The sequence below is a fragment of the Pleurodeles waltl genome, chromosome 3_1 (genome assembly GCF_031143425.1).
Source record: "Pleurodeles waltl isolate 20211129_DDA chromosome 3_1, aPleWal1.hap1.20221129, whole genome shotgun sequence".
NCBI classification, from domain to species: Eukaryota; Metazoa; Chordata; class Amphibia; order Caudata; family Salamandridae; genus Pleurodeles; species Pleurodeles waltl.
Genome location: NC_090440.1, coordinates 1,888,754,660 through 1,888,775,120, shown reverse-complemented (window position 1 = coordinate 1,888,775,120; position 20,461 = coordinate 1,888,754,660).

Below are 20,461 nucleotides of genomic sequence, written 5' to 3'. Positions count from 1 at the left end.
GGCACCTGATATTAGGCTATGCTAGGAATGTATGATGGAACTATGAATGCTGGAACCACGCATGCCTGAACAACGTGGTCGGAACAACAACCGCGTTGTTACCACGAATGCCTTTACAATACATGCCTTTACAATGATTTTTCGTTGTAAAAGCGTGCCTAGTAAAGGAATGTGTGGAAACAGCATGCGTCGTTGTAGCATGTGACACCCCACCTGCCCTAAGGCTCAGAAATACCCCACCCCTAATATTAAAACCACCCCAGATACCTCCCACCCACCCTGAGCCCTAAACCCTTCCCGACCTCCCCACCCGCCCTAAATACAACCGACCCCCAAAAACCAAACTACACTGATACCCCACCCCTAAAACCAAAAGTACCCCGATCCCCCCACCCTGCCCTTAACCACCTAACTACCCCGAGCCCCCACCCCCAAAAAACAAACTACCCTGACCCCCAAGCCCCAAAAACAAAAGTACCCTGACCCCCTCCCCCAAAAACCAAATTACCCCAATCCCCCAACCCCCAAAAAACAAACTACCCTGATCCCCTCACCCCCACCCCCAAAAACCTAACTACCACGATCCTCCCACCCCCAAAAACCAAATTACGCTGATCCCCCACCCCAAAAATCAAATTACCCCACTCTCACCCCACCCCAAAACATAAGTGCCCGAACCCCCCACTCCCCACCCCCTAACTACTCAAACACCCACAACCCCCCAAAACAAACTACCCCGATCCCCCACCCCCAAAAACCAAACTACCGCAATACCCCACCCCCAAAACCCAAATTACCCTGCCCCACCCCCTGACCTTATCCCCAAAACAAAACTACTCCGACCCCCCACCCCTGCCCCAGGCCCTTAATCCACCCTCCACCCCTAAAAACTACCCCCAACCCGCCCCAGCCCTACACACCGGACAGCGTCCTCTTCTGAAGCTGACTCCCTTTTTCCCTGCCTTAACCATGCATTTGCATTGTTCAGCACCTGGGGGGTTAAGGCAGAGAAAAAGGGAGTGATTGTTAATGCAAGCGTGGTTCCGCTTGGGTTAACAATGTAATCGTTGAACCACTGAATGACTCCTCCACCCACTCCCTGCTGAACATATTTACTGTGAAGACAGACTGATCTTTCTGCATCTTGTTTTTCTGTTTCCCCGAAGCTGAGGAATGGTCCCGGGGCCCCCACAAAACCACATCTCCTGATCGCTCACTGGAGCTGCACCCTGCAGAGCTCTACATGGTGCCTGCATCCTACTCTGCCTTGGGGGGGGGGGGGGGGGGTCCCATTGACATCCGCTACTGGTGGCTCACTGCACCTAGGGGGCTGCTGCTTCAGGGTTCAGGGTTCGCTCTAGGACCATGGGTGCATCGGCATGCAGGAGCTGGAAGTCCCCCATCAGCTGCTCTTACTGGTCACCTGCACATACTTCTGCATCAACTGCCAGTGCATGGGGTTTGCAGCACTCCCCAGAGCCCAGGGCAATATACACTGTCTTGAGCACCTACATGCCACTGTTGCTGCAGGGCTGACATCAACCTGTATTGCCCCGCGACTCTAGTATGAGGAGAGGCGATCCTAAACAAAGGAAGCTCACGATCGAGCAGAATAAGACCATGTGGTGCAACACTCCCTGCCAAACACCAAGGAGGGCCCAGCTGGGGATGCTGTGACCAGGGATACAGATGGCACTGCTGCAATAATGGAGGAATTGTGCACTGGCTTAAGATTCATTGATGTCCCCTTCGTCACTCTCACCAACAGGCTGGATTGCGTGGGTGAGTGGATAAATCACCAAAACACTAGACTGGATGGAGCCAAGCTTCGTATCTCAGAACTGGAAGATGACACCACATCGGTTATGAAGCATCTTGAGAGAGTTGAAAAGATGCTCAAAACTACAGTAGCCAAGAATTAAGATTTTGAGACCCTATCCCGGTGAAACGACAAATGGATACTGGTAGTGGCGGAACCTATGTATATGGGCCAGCCTGACCTCTTAGTTGAATGTCTCCTTACAGAAATCTTTGAAAAGCAGAACTTCAATTAAATGTAGAGAGATTCCACAGGTCACTTGGGTCCACCTCCGCCAACTGGTGTTCCCCCCACACCCGCTCATTCGCTGCCTGCAGGGACACAGCTCTGCATCTGGCCTGAGAGCAGACCCACTGTTGCTCTAGGGCTACCCCACATCTCTTTTCTCTGATTTTACTACAGCAGTGCAGGAAGCGAGACATACATTTGCAAATGTCAAGAACACAGTCTGCAAACAGGGGATCAAATACAGTATGCTGCACCTAGCTCGTCTCACAATGGAGATCAATGGGAAGTTTCAGATCTTTGCTACCCCTGCTGAGACTGTGGACTTCTGCAAGCAGCATGGCAGAGAGGAACCCTTCTCGATGTGACACACCTGATCGACCCCCTTTTGCTGCAGTGGTTGATGTTGTTTACCCCCCTCCAGACTGAGCACTGACCTCCTACAACTTTTTTGCTCCTTTGCTCCTCACACAAGATTGTTTGCCGTCCTGACTTATCTTGGCTATGGTTCTCTTGCCAGCTCTATGGAAGGGCTTTAAGTTGCTATCATGAAAGAATCCACTTTTCACCTGGGCACCGACTGCCATTGTGTTGCCATCTTCCACGGCATACACTGCATTGCTTATAGTTGGGGTATTGTTTGTGTTCCTTTGAGATTCACCAGATATTACACAATCTGGTGAGGGTGGGTGGCAGGCTGTTTTGTTCATGTTTGGTTATTGTTTCTTTGATTGCTGGCTGTCAGGTAGCTATGCGAAGCATCAGGTTCACCATTTAGAAATAGGACCATATACGTTTTTATACGATGGGGACACAGAGTAGAGGGAAGTAGGCTGCAGAATTTACCTGTGTGATACATAACATTAGAGGACTTAACAATCCCCACAAGGGCAAACAGGTGCTCTCCTACCTAACACATCATGGCATTCAGGTGGCTTTTCTGCAGGAGACCCATATCTCGCTCCGAGCCTCATGCATAATTGCGTATTGGGGACAATCCATACTTCTCTTTCTACAGTTTCTACTCACACAAGACATGCATTTTGATACATAAGAGTGTCCCCTTTACTCATAAGGCCAGTTTTGTAGGCGATGCCAGGAGATATGTTACTGTCTCCGGTATTTTGGCAGTCAAATGCGTACTCATGGTTAACGTGTATGCCCCTAATGTGGACTCACTTGACTTTAATCAAGAGATCTCTGCGTTCAAGGTGCCAAGTTGAGGCTGACCTGGTCAATATGGCACACAATCCGATAGTGGAGTTCGCAGGCTCTGATGTGGGCAGTAAGTCAAACGAAATGCATGTCTTTCTAGATATTATTGATATATTTGACCTAGCAGATGCATGGTGGTTGCGCAATACCACAACCACAGAATCTACGTTCTATTCCGTGCCACATGGTACATGGACCAGGGGATAGGGCATAGACTTAGACTATGGATTTGCTTGGGAGCTGCAAAGTCCACTGTAGTGGTGTTTTGAAATAAAAAACAACCCTGATATCTTGCAATGGGATTCCTGCCTCTGGAATATCTTGTTGATGGAAAAGCTAATATAAAGCATGTATCTGACAGCACCATAGCCTTCAAAGCACTATGGGGCCCGCTAGTGAAGTATTTGACAGAAGGAACGCCATTGGTATCATACTCCTGAAATTAAGGTAATTGAAATTGTTCTCATCCTACAAGAGACGAGAAAACAGGAGGCACGTTACAAATCATCCAAGATGATGAAGAAAGCAGAGAACCTATGATGTAAGATAGTTAATTGGGTGGCAGACGTATTCTAGTGATCTGAGGAAATATGTTTATGTTGACGTGCAATATGTTGAAGGCTTAATAATTTCAAAGGGAAAGGAGGGGAGTTTGGAAATAATTTGTTTTTGTGATTTTGATGAACCTAAGGATACAGTTTTTGGGACAAGTAATTAACTTATCAGCTACTTTTCTACTGAAAGCCAATAAAATATTAATTTAAAAAAGAATAAACATCTCCTAACCTAGAAACCATGATAGACCAACGTATGAAGTTTCATTCTGCACCTATAATATTTTCACCATTCTTGATGTTCGGGAACACTGAATGAACCAGGCACACACATATGCACACAAAGTACACACAAGTCTGCATGGCCTTTCAGATCATGAATCTAAATCTTCTGATGTACATAACATCACAGTGGAACATTTGAAGTTTCAGTTTGCACCAAAGGAATATGCACCTTTGTTTAAGGTTGCAAACACCAAATGAAACAGTCACACACACACACTCACAAGGTAGACAAAACATGCACCCTATGTCTGTGGGACAAACAACCCACCAAGATGATTGCAAATTGAATCACATATTCATCACAAGAGTAGAGTACAACATGTGCTATCTGTTACATTCCCATAGGGGACAGTTCCAAGAAATCACTTAAGAATGTGTGAACTCAGAAGGTAAAAATGTTCCTTACACAGTTCATATCTACACTTTGCTCAGCCCCATGTACTGTCAGATGCAGCGCTCCCTTACAGCCTGAGTTGCTCCAGTGCTTTCATTCTCGTGATGACCAAGCAGGGTTTCACATAGGCTGCAGGCAGTGCACAGCATGGGCGGCAGTAGCATGACTCCAGTATGTTGCAAGGAACACTTGATGCCAAACCTAGGCTTCTTCTAGGTAGAACAAATGCAAAGAATTCTCAAATGAAGGTAGAACTCAGTCTTTTAAATTGCCCTTTCCAAGATGGTGGTTTGTACATTGAAAGTTTATTCCAATCGAAGATGCTGCAGAATATCTTCCTGTGGTGACTGTCAGTGTTTCATGTATAAATAAAGTAGCGCTTGGAAAGGCAAGGTGCATTGCAATACATTTGTTCTCTGATTTTTTCATTGCATTTATCACCCATCGCTATTCATATTTGTCTCTGACTTTTTCCTCATTCACACTGGAATTTTCTTTGTGTGTTTTTTTTCTTTGCTCTTATTTATATATGCTTGGCTCTTTTCTGCTTCCTGGTGTCAGGGGGTTGTTGCCGTGCTGTTATCACCAAGAAAATCTTAATCTTCAATCAAGATTAATCAAAGAAGGGTTTCCCCTTTTATGGCTTTGTTATCATACCTGTGACCATCTAAAGGAGACACATGCCAACTTTTACGTATAGCCTTCTGTGCAGGGTGGCACAGTGGGTGCTGGGAGGAGTCATCCTTTTCTAGGGCAATCTGGAAAAGCACTCAACAAACCTTCTCAGCATCCATTCCTTGACACTATCTCACTTTGCACAAAAATACATTTGAAGGAAGTACATGTCTTGGACGATCAAGAATAAAAAATCCCTCTACACAAACTACAACACAGTGAAACACGTGGGGTTTTAATTTTTTAATTTAATTTAGCACCAGTACAAATAAGCACAAACATCTCACAAAACAGACAGACAGAAACACACACATGATACACACAAAGCAGCATGGCTAAAAGCCACAACTTGGAAGATCAAGAATAAAAGAAATCACTTGACACAGGCAACATCACAGTGGAACAAAGAGTTTCAATTTGCACTTAAAACATTTACATCACTGTTGATGTTCGAGAACATTCAAAGAAACAGATATACACACAGGCCCTGATTACGAGTTTGGTGGTGGTCGGAACGCCGCTAAAGCAGCGGTCCGGCCTCCACATTATGACTATAGCGGAGCCCCCATGGTACGACCACCGGCACCGACAGATTGACGCCGGTCGACGGCCTGGGTGTGCTGGCGGTCTTAATCCACCAGGACAGCTACGAGTCCCCTCTCTGCTGGCTTTTGCACAGCAGTTCCACTGCCATGAAAAGCCCTGTCTCACTTTTCACTGCCTGAATTACAGGCAGTGAAGAGCGCGACGGGTGCTGCCACACCCGACACACTGCAACATTGCCGCCGGCTCAATTATGAGCCGGCGTCATTGTTGTGGCCTGTTATCTGCCGGCCCAGCGGGAAACTCATAATAGGGCCAGCGGGCGGAAAACCAAAGTGCCGGTTTTTCGTTCTAAAGTGTTTGGTGGCCGGCCTCTGCCACCCACCGAACTCAAAATGAAGGCCACAATGTATAGAGCAGCATGCCTCAAGGCGATGTTGCCAAAGGCCACACCTTTTCAGGTCATGAATACAAAACCTCTATCACACACAGCCCCAGAGTGGAAAGCATTTCAGTTTGCACCAAACAATATGCCCCTTTGCTGATAGCATAGTGAAACAAATACAAACATGCATGAACATACAGAAACTGTTCACACAACACACTCCATAAATCTGTGGGACACACAACACTGTTCAAGACCACAACTACAAATCATCTCACTCATGTCACTACTTGTGGGACATGAGATGAAGGCTGAAATTAATATCTTTCCATTTATCATCATCTTCAGCACTCGAGCAGACACTCCACCCACTTTCACCGTCTGTGGAGGTGCATCTGCGGGATCTGCAACAGAACTGGAAGTACTAGTACCATCCCTTTCCTCAAATGTATGTCACTATATTGTTTGCAAAAATGTCTTAAGGACAGAAATATCAAGTCCTAAAGGTCATTTACAGAAGATATTGTCCCACTCGATGTAGATTTTATATTATTAGCTCCAGTGGGGCAGTGCTTTTGTAAACATTTTATTAGGAAAACAATATTTAGGTTATTCTGTACCTTATCGTTCCTCCACAGTACGGCAAGAATAATCTAGACCAACTTGACCACCTTCATGAACGTGTACAAATGTTGTCGCACACTGTGTGACATTTACTCCCATTGCTGTGATTCCTTGTCTCACAGCATAGGTGTTGTACCTCAGTGGTATTTAGATGTGTTAGTATGCTTTAACCTATCACTACATATATTGCAACCAATGTATTCTCCCAAGTAACTTTCAATTATGTTTCCTTTTACACACTTACAAACATAATAAACAATTATGTCAAACACAGTGCATTGTAAGCTCAGTCAAGTATTAGAGGGATGCAGCCACAATCGTGTAGCCACTTAGCTAGCCTCAATTATATACCAATACACCTGCATTGTACATCCAAACACACACAATTGTGTTCATACACACATCTCTGAACATCCACTACCACAATTTTACAGTGATAGGTCAACCATCATGCCCCTAGATAGCCACTATTTTATCGTGCTCTACAGTGGTACTTCAAAAACTTCCTCACACCATAATACAACCTTTAACACACTTATAAACATAAGCATTATCAAGTAAAAGCAAGGGTGGGAGTTAAGATTAAGTTAATAGGCCGGGGTTAGAACATTACGTGAAGCTAGCACCTTAACTTAGAAATGGTTTAACTTTTTTATTGCAAAGCCATTAAGACATATTTGTCAACTTTAACTCCATTTCAACTTTAGTTTTTAGAGAATATGTATGTGTATTTTACACATACAATATCAATATCTATATATTTTTACAAAACAATCTATCGTAAACTTAGTGTGTGATAACAGAGGTGAAACGATCGGGTGAGGTTCCATGTGAGCTGTTTCAGTATATATGTATATGTCTATGTTTGTGGTATTTTTATAGTGCATACCAAGCCAAAAGACAGCAGAATGCTGTACAATGTCAAACACAAAAGTAACTGAGTAATAAAAGGGGTAGCTGGTTTGTGGATTATTAATGCATTGTGATGTGGTATTCCTTAAGGAAGTCCAGCTTCATCTCCTGAAAAATTGGAGCAGCATTGAGAAAGTCCTGATGGATACAAGATGCTGTTCCAGATCCTGGATGCATTGATGGTAAGAGCCTGATGCTTTATTTTTACTATTCAACACTTCTTAGTCTGCAGTCTGTTGGTGCCCTAACTGCTTGTGAGAACCACTAAAGATGGTGAGCTTGTTTGTTTGTAAAATAAGCAGGGATGCTGGTTGTGATGACTTTGTGAATTATGCTTTTGGTTTTAAAGGTAGTGCAGAATGGCAAGGAAAGCAAATGGAGTTCCGTCAGGATGGGGATTATTTGACCATATTTCTGCAGGCTATGAATGAGACATGCTGCAGTATGTAGAATGCCCTTACCAATATAGAGTCTAGGAGGCCATGAAGCAGTGCGTAACACCATCGAGATGTAGGAGTATGAGGGGCTGAAAACCATTTATGAAGTCATTTCTGGAAAACATTATTTCACCTTGCTTAAACAAGACAGCTGGTGACAAGCTGTCTGTGTTTTTTGACAGTGTGTTCCTTGAGGGTGAGGTTGGTGTTCCATGATGATTTTAAGTGACTTGGTAATTGGTGAAAGCTGGGGGTTGAATCCATCAATATTCATGTCATTGAGCCAGGCTTGTAATGTTTCTTGTTTGTTGTTCTTGGCAAATAAGAGGAATTATGTCTTGTTTGGGTTGGGCTCAAGTAGGACTATATGACGTGGCAGTGTTTGAGGCTCAGGATGTCCCAAACAGAGGAGACTTTTAAGTATAGTTGTATTTCAACTGCAGTTTTGTGAATCTTGATGCTGCTATCTGTGAAGAGAACACCAAGCAACTCCATGTAGGGGTTAAAGATAACAGGGGATAGTATGAAACCATAGGTGACTCCCAGTGAACAAACTGGTGTTTGTTGGAATGGTAGGAGGAGAACCACGGGCGTATATTGTTGGTGAATCCCATTCAAGACTCTAAGGTACATATGAAGGTGTACGTTTGACTTTGTTGATGGCTACTGAGATGTCCAGTAATTTCAGGATGCCAGGGTCATCTTCACTGATAGTGAGGAGGGCATCATCTCCAAATTGTAAAGTAGCGGCCTCCGTGTTTCAGAATGATCTAAAGCCAGACTGGTAGTTGTGCAAGAGATGGTTAGCATTAATGTGATCTTGGAGTTGAACATAGACTGCTTTTTAAATTTATTTTATTGAAGAATGATAGGTAAGCAAAGGGATAATAGTTGGTGAGGTCATCAGAGTCTAACATAGGTATCTTTAGGTGTGGCCTGCGCACTTGGGAAGATTCTTTGAGAGAGAGGACACTGACAGTGGTGAGTAGGAGTGAGCAAATATTCCCAGAGAGAGCTTAGATGAAAGATAAGCATTAGGTATGTCAGTAGGATCTGCAAGAGATAGGGCTTTGAAGGATGGCCATGGCAGGAATTTAAAAGGAAAGAGTGATTGTAAGAGATGAAGTAGGCTCAGTATTGTCGATATGCTGTTGGATCTTCTGCATTTTTTCACTGAAGAAAAGGTTGATGACATTCCACTTTTCAGTTGGGTGAAAAATAGAAGGGTTCTGGGGGGGGACGGGGGGGCGGTTGATGCAGTGCTTGATGGTCTGGAAATGTACTCTGCTTCTGTTGGTGGCTTCAATTGTGGTATTGGTAAAGTACTTTCCTTTGTGTGCTATGCTGAATTGGCTGCATATTGCATTGGGGGCTTCAGTATTATAAGGTCATTGGGACTACATTTTTTCCCTTTTCGTTCCTGTCTGTGGATGGATTTTTTATTGTCAGCAAGGTCTTTGGAGTACCAATGTTATGAAGGATTTTGCTTTCACCTGCATGTTTTACTTGGGAAGTAGGCGCTCACATAATTGTTCCAGGAAAGTGTTGAAGTTATTTACAAGGGTGTTGGCATCGGGCGTGGAGTTGCTAGATCAATCAATTTGGTGTTGGTTAGTGAAGCAGGGAATGGTGTGGGTGTGTTTTAGAGGGGTCATAAGACAGAAAACAGTGCAAGAGTTGGGGCAGGGTCTTCGTTCAAGAAGGCATGGAGAAAGGGAAAATGGGAAGGAAACTCTGTGGGGTATAAGTGAGGGGGTACAAGAATGGAGAACACTTCCCATGGGCATTTGAAAGCTGAGGGGAGGTTACAACTGCCTGGCAGCATCAGGCAGCCCAGAGTTTTTTGTCCAACTTTAGCAAGCTTGTATTTTGAGAAGCCCGCATTGTTTGTACAAAATTACAATTCTAGGAGTCAAAAGACATGATAGCTTTGCACACCCCTACAGCTGTCCATATGTGCTTTAGGCAAAACACATAAACCAAATGAAAAACATCAAGTGCATGTGTTTTGATGCTTTATTTTATTCGTTGTCCCTGCAATGCTTCACAGAATTCTTAAAGCCATGCTTTATAGGGTAGAAACTAGAGGTCTGCGGCTGTTTCCTGGAGGAATTATTTGATTGCTTGAGCAGCTTGGACAATGTACTGTGCACGCGCTTCCATGCATATTAAACTCTTCCTGCTCCATCGAGATAAAGTAAGGATGAAAGGACTCCGAGAGGAATCATGACAGAGTCGAACCATTTTTCAGCTTATCTAAGTCAACTGAAAAGCTAAAACAAATAGAAAAAAAAAGAGCTGCATAATATTTCTTTGTCTCACAGCACCATTTCTGCAGCACATGTGATATACATCGTAACGCTTTGTGCGTTGGAGATATCACAGTTTTAGCATTGAAAAATCAAGAAACACAATTACACCAATAAATATAACTGTTGTGACAATTTTCGGTAAAATGAAATATTTTCACCCTGTTATCTCATGTCTCATTTAGTGAAAACGTATTTAGTGATCCCGTCTGCCGCTTTCAGCAGTGTCATGGCAGTGACTAATGAACCTTGAGGGGGCCCATCTGCAGAAAATATAGAGCCCAAACACCCACCCCGTCCATACGCCCATGCACAGTGTTACCATGTTGCGTGGTCCCCCTGGAGCTCTCCCCAAACGCACCTCACCTCGAGGACTGCAGGGGCTAATGTTAGGCCGCTGTGTCATGGAGATTCTGCAACGTACCTCCAACGTTTACCAGGGCGATGGGTAATGTGATGCTTCACTCCAGGTTTTTTTTTTCTTCGCATTCTGGGACTTGCAGTCTTCTTTTGTAAAGGAATAAACATGACTACAAGTCCCAGAATTCAAAGAAAAACCCTGGACTGGAGCAGCAAATCACATACAGACCTGAGAAACTTGGCAGGGCTGCTGCAACCGAGCTTTGGATACAAGTACTGAAACTACCAATAGTTTTGCCTTTTGAATAGTGAGGCTTTGACAACGTTCGGTAACACACATTACAAATTCAACATTGGCAGTGACAGTACAAGCTTTGGTAGACCAAAAAACAGTTACCGGACAGGCGGCTGAATCAACAGTGTGGGTTTACCAGGAACACACAAAACAGTTTCAATCCAGAGAGCAGACGTGCATGCTTCCTCACAGCTACACACACACAGAATCTGCACCACCAATTCAAGCTTCCATCCCGTGTGCACAAGCATACTTCTTCATACACAAAATAGTTAAACCATGTGCTGCGGAAGTGCGCGTTTCTCTCAGATGCTTAGATCAGTTATAGCACAACAAGAAGCTCTGTGTGAGTGTGTGGGTGCTTGTGCTCTCATGCTTGTGTAAATTATGAGTGTATTTAATGGCATGTTCAAAGCCTTTGAATCAAAGGGCAAAGTCTGGCAGTATGCTGTGTCTGGATATGATGTTTTTCATGTGTCTATTGATGTGATGTGTGGTGTAATAAGGCCCCAGTATAAAACTAGGAAAATCTAGAATCGTAATACTAATCACTAACGTGAAAATAAATTGTTAGGCCTAAAATCTGTCATTGCTTGAGCATTTAAAAGCATACTCTGAACTTTGTCTAACCCATGCTGCATGACTTGCAAAACATGCTAGGCTAGCACAATAAAAAAAAAAAATGTTTCTTCTATAACCTCTTTTTGACCTGTGAAATCACAACTTTCTTTAAAACAATACAGCCAGTATCACTTATGCTCTTACCCACCTACTAAACTGCTTTGTAATGCGCTGATATGTATTTAGAAAGTAACATTACTATGAGAACGGAAACATTAACTTTACATGAATGATGTGAACCACGTAGGCATTATACTTATGTATGCAAAATTGTTCTTCTAGAATTAGAGGGGTATGAGAAAGGAAGAGACTGTATCCGATCCTTGCCATCTAACAAGAGGATGCATTGTCTACTGTTGCAATCTCCTTAATATTTTAACACTTTATATAATTGTATTAATCGATTATTATAAAAGGTGTCCTAGGGAAAGGGAGGGTGGTCTCTTCTTCGTTGTCAGCACTCACACGCGACCACAGCAGACCAGACCAGAGAGCAGAGATGACAGATGTCGCGACCACTGTGACTGACCACTAATTCTCGCCACTGCTGCTGTTGGAGTTGAGAGGATAGGTAACTAGAGAGCATTATCTGAATGATGCAGAGGGTGTGAGGTGATGGTTTAGAGAAACTATACTGAACTTTTAGTTTAAAGGAGTAGGACTGAGCTTAGAAAAAGCTTGTGGGAACTGCTTAGTTGCGTAGCTGTTAGATAAAACAGAGTATTTGTTCCGCTGCAGAGACTGTACTGAGTCTTAGAGAGAGTAGATACATTTTTTCAAAATAGTATGATAGCTGAATAATCTTAGTTAATGTAACAGACTGAGGGGCTCATTATGACTTTGGCGGGTGGAGGAGGCTGCCCGCCAAAGTCCCACATCGGGATGACCACCTTTGCGGCCGTCCCTCCACTGGCCCAGTGGGAAACTTACCACAAAATTGACATCAGCTTGTAATTGAGCCGGCGGCAATGTTGCAGTGCGTTGAGTACGATAGCACCCATCGCGCTTTTCACTGACCGTAATTCGGGCAGTGAGAAGCACGATGGGGCTGTCTCTGGGGACCCCTGCACTGCCCATGCACTGGACAAAGGCTATCGGAAAGGAGACTCGTAATCTAGAGGGCACCACTGTAATTCGGGCAGTGAAAAGCGTGACGGGGCTGTCCATGGGCTCCCCATGGTGCCCGATGCCTCCTTTCTGCCAGCCTTTGCATGCCGGTCAGACTGCCATGCAAAGGCTGGAGGAAAGGCGACTCGTATTTTGGAGGGAATCCTGCTTGCAGCGCTGCCTGGCGGATTATGACCGCTGAGACCGCCAGGCTGTCAACTGGCAGCAACCTGGCGGTGCCAGCAGTCAGACCGTGATGGCTCCACCATGGTCGTAATGTGGCGGTTGGGCCGCCACTATAGTGGTGGTCCTACCGCCACTTCGAGTGTGGTGGTCCTAAGACCACCACACTTGTAATGAGGGACTGAATGTCCCATTCTATCTTTCCTGACTAGGAATTATTCAGACGTATTACAGTTGTGAGATGAAGACAAATAGAGTAGGGACAGATTCAGGACACTGTTCATATACGTTTTTTTGTAACTTAATAATTTTGATCAATAAAGACCACATACATTCTTCAATAAATGATTTGAAAATATTAAAAACTCTCTTTATTGGCTCTAAAAGAACTCAATTGTAAATTAAGTGATTGTTATTTCAGCTTAAGATGTTTTCCAGCAACACTCAGATAAAGATCCATATTGAAGGTTCAGTTAAAGTGAGTAATGAGGACGTGCGCCCAACAGGTGTGTGCACGTGGAATGATGTTGATGGTGTGACCGTGTGCTGGTCTTTGTATGTTACATGCATGTGCTTGTGCATGTGTATGTAATGAGCCCATTGTGTTTTGTCATGTTTTGTCATGTTTGCTCCTAAGCAGGACTCGTGGTTCAGTGGACTAATGCACAGAGCTGGATGAGCCAACAAATGAACATGGAGAGCTGAGTCAGTCTGGTAGTCTGAACTCACATATTGGAAAGTAACTATTTGCCTTACCTTATGTATAGGCTTTGTTTTTGCCTCTTTGTGCATTCCTCTGCAGTTTTTAAAATACAGTGAGAACTCGACCCAATGGTATTGGAGTGTGTTACATGAGTACTACTTACGTTACACAAGGGCACATACATTTTTAGTAGGCAGGGGGTAATTAAGTAATTTGCTCAGAATCACAGAATGTTGAGTCAACGCTGAGACTCCAACCTCATTCATAGTTGGCAGCTGTGGCCTTAATACCACATCACAGGTAGAGGGAAAGACAGGGCAGAAGCTACATGAAAGTCCGGCTCATTATGGGGTTAAGGTTCCAACTGGACCTCAAGCACAGCCAGAGCCAGACTTCAAGCCTGAGCCAGGCTCAAGCTTTGAGTGACTTGCCTACCTCTAAATTATGCATTTATTCCAGAAGTTTGTGTTTGACTTCGTGAACACAGGTTCAAATGTTGACAGGTCCATTCAGCCTTCCATCGCCCTGAGGTTGATAAAATGAGTACCACTGAAATGGATAACAATAAACTTTTGTCACTCAGTGTCAAGATGCTCCAATGGGTGATCTTTTGTGAAAGGGTATGTGGCTTTCCAGCTTACCTAGTTAGCTGTCTACTGGTGGTTCAAAATGCTACACCCTGCCTCTTGTTAGGCTGTCATTGGAGGGCTTCCACGTCTCTGCATCTCACCAGACTCCACTGGTTACAACACATTGTGCAGTGTAATACCCCCTCTTTTTGCCTAGTGCTGATGCCACCTTTGATTGAAAGTGTGCTGGGACCCTGCTAACCAGACCCCAGAACCAGTGTTCTTTCCCAAAACTGTACCTCTGTTCCCACAGTTGGCACAACCCTGGCACACAGTTAAGTCCCTTGTAAAAGTTACCCATGGTGACAAGAGCCCTGTGGCCAGGGAAGGTCTCTAAGGGCTTCAGCATGTATTATGCCACCCTAGGGTGCCCATCACCCAGCACATACACACTGCCTTACAGCTTGCATGTGCTGGTGAAGAGAAAAAGACCAAGTCAACATGACACCCCTCTCAGGGTGCCATGCCCACATGCCTGTGGCATAGATAAGTCACCTCTCTAGCAGGCCATACAGCCCTAAGGCAGGGTGCACTAGACCACAAGTGAGGGCATAGCTGCATGAGCAATATGCCCCTACAGTGTCCAAGTCCATTCTTAGGCATTGTAAGTGCAGTGTAGCCATATTGCGTATATGGTCTGGGAGTTTGTCATTACAAACTCCACAGCTCCATAATGGCTTCAATGAATACTGGGAAGTTTGGTATCAAACTTCTCAGCACAATAAACCCACACTGATGCCAGTGTGGGATTTACTGAAAAATGCACATAGAAGGCATCTTAAAGATGCCCTCTGTATGGTAGCCAAACTGCTATTGTAGGACTGACCAGACTATGCCAGCCTGCCACTTTCAGACAAGTTTCTGACCACACGGGTTGAGTGCCTTTGTACACTCTGTGGTCATAAACAAAGCCTGCCCTGGGTGAAGGTGCTTCACATCTCCCCCTACAGGAACTGTAACACCTGGTGGTGAGCCTCAAAAGCTCGGGCCTCACATTACAGTGCCCCAGGGCACTCCAGCTAGTGGAGATGCCCACCCAAGGACAAAGAGACACTTTTGGGGGAAAGTCCAGCCGCAAAATTAGGGAAAATAGGGAGGATTGATCACCCCAGCCAGGGCCACCCCTAAGGTGTCCAGAGCTGAGGTTACCCCTCCCTGCATAATCCTCATTCTTGGTTTGGAGGACAGGGACCAATAGGATTAGGTTTGTGCCCTCCTCTCCAAAGGGAATGGGCATACATGGAGGGTGTAGCCACCCTCAGGGACAGTAGCCATTGGCTACTTCCCTCTGACCCCTAAAATGCCCCTAAATCTAGGATTTAAGGGCCTCCCTGAACCCGGCTCACCAGATTCCTGGCAACCTGACAAGAAGAAGAAGGACTGCTTAGCTGAAATCCCCAGCAGAGAAGAAGGAAGATGACAACTGCTTTGGCCTCAGCCCTACCCGGCCTGTCTCCTGACTGAAAGAACCTGCAGAAGAACAGCGACGCATACAGCGGGGCCTGTGACCTCTGCCCAACTCCAGAAGACTGCCCTGCACCCAAAAGGACCAAGAACTCCTGAGGACAGCAGCCCTGTCCTAGAAAAAACAACAACCAAGGACTCCCACCACACTCCGGATGCACAAATTCTAGTAGGATTTTTCGCTTGCATTTGCATTGCTTTGGCTTGAAGATTGCGGTGAAGTGTGATGTTGTGAACTGTTTTGCAGAGTTTTCGTACTCAAAGTGATTGTGGCACTTGTTGCTCAAAAATGTCCGTGGTTGTTGTTGTTGATGGGTCTGTTGTGCCCTAAGATCCCAGGATAATGCACAAATGTAGAAGACACTTGGTTAATTTAGTGTCTGCAGTGAGGTACTTGTAATGAGACATTGTTGACAGTGCCAATATTTTTCCTTGAGTGGGTGTGAGATAGTGGTTGGTACTGTGTGAATCCTGAGTGCACATGGAAGATCTGAATCAAACGGAGTGAGAATTTCTGGTCAAGTTTCACTCATTGTGTAATTGTTAAAGCTACAGCCGGAAAGTGTATCTCTGTGCAGCTCTGAAGTATTTGAGTTCCTATAGATAATGTGCAAACAGGTTATTGGTTTTTGTTTGCAATATTTTGCATTAGGTGTGTGTGTGTGAGCGATTGTGTGATAGACAATTCTGAAGCACCTGCACTGCTGAAAGAAGTGAGTGTGACGTCATTCTGTGCCGCGCTGGTATAGGTTAGTAGGTGTGAAGTCGCGCTGGCATTGGTGGACAGTGCTGCGTTGCTACTGGTTGAGAACATTTACTTCCTGATTCAATCGAAAATATATTGTGACTAATTAAAATTGGCTGAAAATTAAGCATTTAAAGCATGAAAGTGTGTTTTAAGAGGAGATACGCTCATTCCAGTTAGAGAAGGTATGAAAGTCCCACCGGGGGGAACTCCAGATCATTATGTGTTGTCTGTCAAAGGACCTCATGCGTGTGTATGGCTTGAACAGTGGTGCAAGATTATTTCCCTGTTATGGAACATTTAATTTAAGAATTATAGATAATTTGAGGTGAATAATGTATGAGATGAAACCGCCCTCAAGACCCACACAATTTGAAGCTCTTATTCTTTGGGAACTCATAGCATGAGAAAAAATGACAGCCAAGTATCAGAATGTTTCCAGCTCCTTCAAATGAAGAATGTGAAAGCACAAACCTAAGACTAGAAAGAAGACAGAAAAGGCAGAAAAGGCAGCAGAAGCTGAGAATAAAATGAGAGATGGTGAGTTTATAAATCAGATCCTGATGAACATCCACCTCCGTATCACTCAGCCGAGAAAGCAGCAAGAAGTGAAGCAGCACCAAATGTAACCCTGAATGTGCCAACTGCTGCAGTTGCACAAACCCCAATTCGGATAGTTATAGATACATCTGAAAATTCAGTGACAGAAGTGCCGGCAGTGTTTCCACCAGTTTGACTGTTAACACAGTTCACCCCGTACCAAGTCCAGTTGTAAATCAAGTCTTGTCAGATCCTAATGTGAGTCAGACAGTGCAGCCACCTTATGTGAATCCGCCTGTGCAAAATGGTACCTTAAATCAGCCTGTGCCAATGCTTAGTCCAGTCCAGTGAATGCCAAAGGTTACCCCAAGTCAAACAGGACAAAGTTTCAGTACTGTCTTAACAGACTAGACTGCAGGAATGGCAATTCCTCGGGCTCAGACAAATCTTATGGGTCCTGATGCATTAACAGTCCCTGTGACTATAGGTCAAGTTGTTCCTTTGTATGCTTCAGGTACATTTAGGAGTAATGCCCATTCTTCAAATGTTTCAACTGTTCGTGATACACCAGTTTCATCTGCTGGGGTATCACCAATTAGTATGCAGAGATCAGTTTATTCAAATAATTCAGAAATGGAGAGAACAGCTTCTCTTGTTCCAACTTTGACCCCTACTCGAATAGCAGAACCTAACCCAATGTTAAATCAAGCAGGACTTATTCCTGATGTGAGGTTTCCTCAGAGAACCCCACCTCATTTCATTTTCAGACCTGATCAGATCCCAAATGTATATTTCAGCACTCCACAAGCAGAAGTACTCTAGAGAAATAATATTAGTTTGCAAGGTTTCACAGCACATTAGTTGACATATTGGTTAAATAATTTGAGTCCTCAAGGTACAATTGGTGTGACAAATTACAAAGTCAGAACAGAATAAATACCAGAGAGAGACAGGTCAGTAAATGAGTCCCAATTGAAACTAGAATTAAATGAGATGATTTTAGGAACTTAGACATAGCTCAATTGGAAACTTACACAGAAGATGAACTACAGTTCATGTGCAAAGATGATACACAATGTGCAGGACAGGCTTATGAGAGATTATTTGAAGTGACCGAAAGATATGATGTGGACTTAGAAAAATCAAAACCTTTGAAGAGAAGTTATAGATTAGAGTTCAGCTCAAAAAACATAGTTAGCAATAGATTGCCTGGAATAAAATTGCACATTAAGGAACTGATTACATATATTCAGAAATGGGGAGCTTTAGGTAAGTGGGAAGGTAGGTGGGCAAAGAAACGAGAGCATAAGAAAACAAAGCCAAATGTGCTTCCGGCAGGAGAAAATCAAGCTGAGGGCAATGTGTAAATGATGCCCATAAGAGAAATACCTGGCGGAGGTTATAACCATGTACCATGGAGTAGGAGTGAAACACTGTCATTCACAAACGATTACCCAAAATTGAGCGAAAAGCCCGTGGAATGGTTCAAACAGACAGAGAGATTTGTGAAACTTTCAAAATGCCTGTGGGAAGATTTGCATACGTTGCTTGACACTGTGGTTCCGAATGATTTGTGGACTGCAGATAAAGTGCATGTTGATTGGCCTAATAGTAAACCTCGAAGAGATCCAGTAACTGGTGCGCCATTGGAAGAGGTGATGAAAAAGTATTATAAGGTGATTGAGTTCCTGAAAAATAAAGCGTTCCTGAAGATGCCAATTGGCAGAAAATTGACAAAACAGCCTAGTAACCGAAAGAGTTGATTCATACTTATTAGAAAAGATTGTTGCAGGGTTTCACACATCACAGTGTTACTGAGACCATAGAAGCCAAAAATATGGGTCATTTTGTATTCAGCTTTGTGCAAGGGTTGAAGCCAGAGATAAGTGAAGTAATTCAGCAGCACCTGGTTTGTTGGCAGAATAAACCAATTGATGCAATTCTGTATTATGCAAAGTACCCCAGTGACAAATTGGAATTGTAGCATAAGAAATGGAAAGAAAAAGTAATGGTCTTGCAATTGAAAGAATCACAGAAAGCTAATCATAATCTGCAGATGATAGTGAACAGTAGTGCGATGCAAGGAGTACCACAGCAGGTGAAAAATGTTGTTCACCCTAGAGGCAGAGGATGTGGTGTTCAGGTAGATCAAAGTGGAGGTGTTCTTGATGTCCAGGCTTTGAGGAGAACTAATCTGTGTCATGTGTGTGGAAGTTTGGTCATTGGCAACAGCAGTGTCCATATAATAATGTGAATAATCAAGTGCAGAATGCTGGAGTTGGTCAGGTGCAAGGTAATACTCATGTTCAAGTTCAAAGAGTTCAAAGACCCTGAGCTCAATATGTGAATGTGTCCCAATGGCAGTAGATGCAGGTACCACAGGCCCCAATGACACAGCAACAAGTAACTTTTCCCCAACAAAACATTAATCAAATTGCAAATGCAAATGTGAATCAGATAGGATCACAGTTTCCCCTAATGGACTTGAGTGATGAGGCATTTTCAGACATCCTTCAAACCGATAGCTCTGATGATGAGGATTGCATGCTAGGTGCATTCTTAGAAGTAGGTCAACGTGGTCCCTACCTAAATGCCAATGTTATGGACATTCTTGTTTGACACAGCAGCTACAAGTTCCACTGTCAGAACAGCTGAAGTGCCAAACTTGCCCCTTTCAGGAAAGAGAATCCAGGTTATAGGAGTCGCAAATAAGCAACTGACCAACCCTCTAGCAGGGTATATTCCATTTGGAGATGAACACCAATTTGTAGTCTGTGATTCAGGTCCCATAAGTTTGCTAGGACGTGATCTTCTGTGTAAGCTAAACTGTTTCATTAACTGCACACCCTGAGGATTAGCAATTCAGACAAATGAGGAAGATGTGCCCTGTAACATTGTAGAGCAGTACCCGAAGTCACACTGTACCCAGTGCTGACAAGTAACAAATTGGCTGAATATTTAAAAGAAACAGTGACACCTGGGGTTTGGGATGTTTCAGGAAAAGAAATAGGACTCATCAAAGGAGTTGAGCGTAATAAAATAACAGTGAAGCCAAATACAGTATATCCCAAAACACCCCCGTATAATATGTCACCAAAGACAATTGCTGGAATAACCTCTTTGATAAACTGTTTGATTGAGCAGGGTATCATGAAAGCGATTTTGGGAAGTCCATGTAACTTTCCCATTGTAGAAGCCCAGTGGAATGTACAGCATAGTTCAAGACCTGAGAAAAGTGAATTAGATTGTTATTCCATGTTGTCCCATGGTAGCGAATCCAGCAGTGATTTTATTTCAAATTCCCTATTAAGTAGAATGGTTTACTGTAATTGACCTTTGCTAAGTTATCTTTTCCATACCAGTGCACGAGGAAAGCCAGTTCCTCTTTGTGTTCAAATTCAACAGTCCTGTTTTGGTATGATGCTGAGTTCCACAAG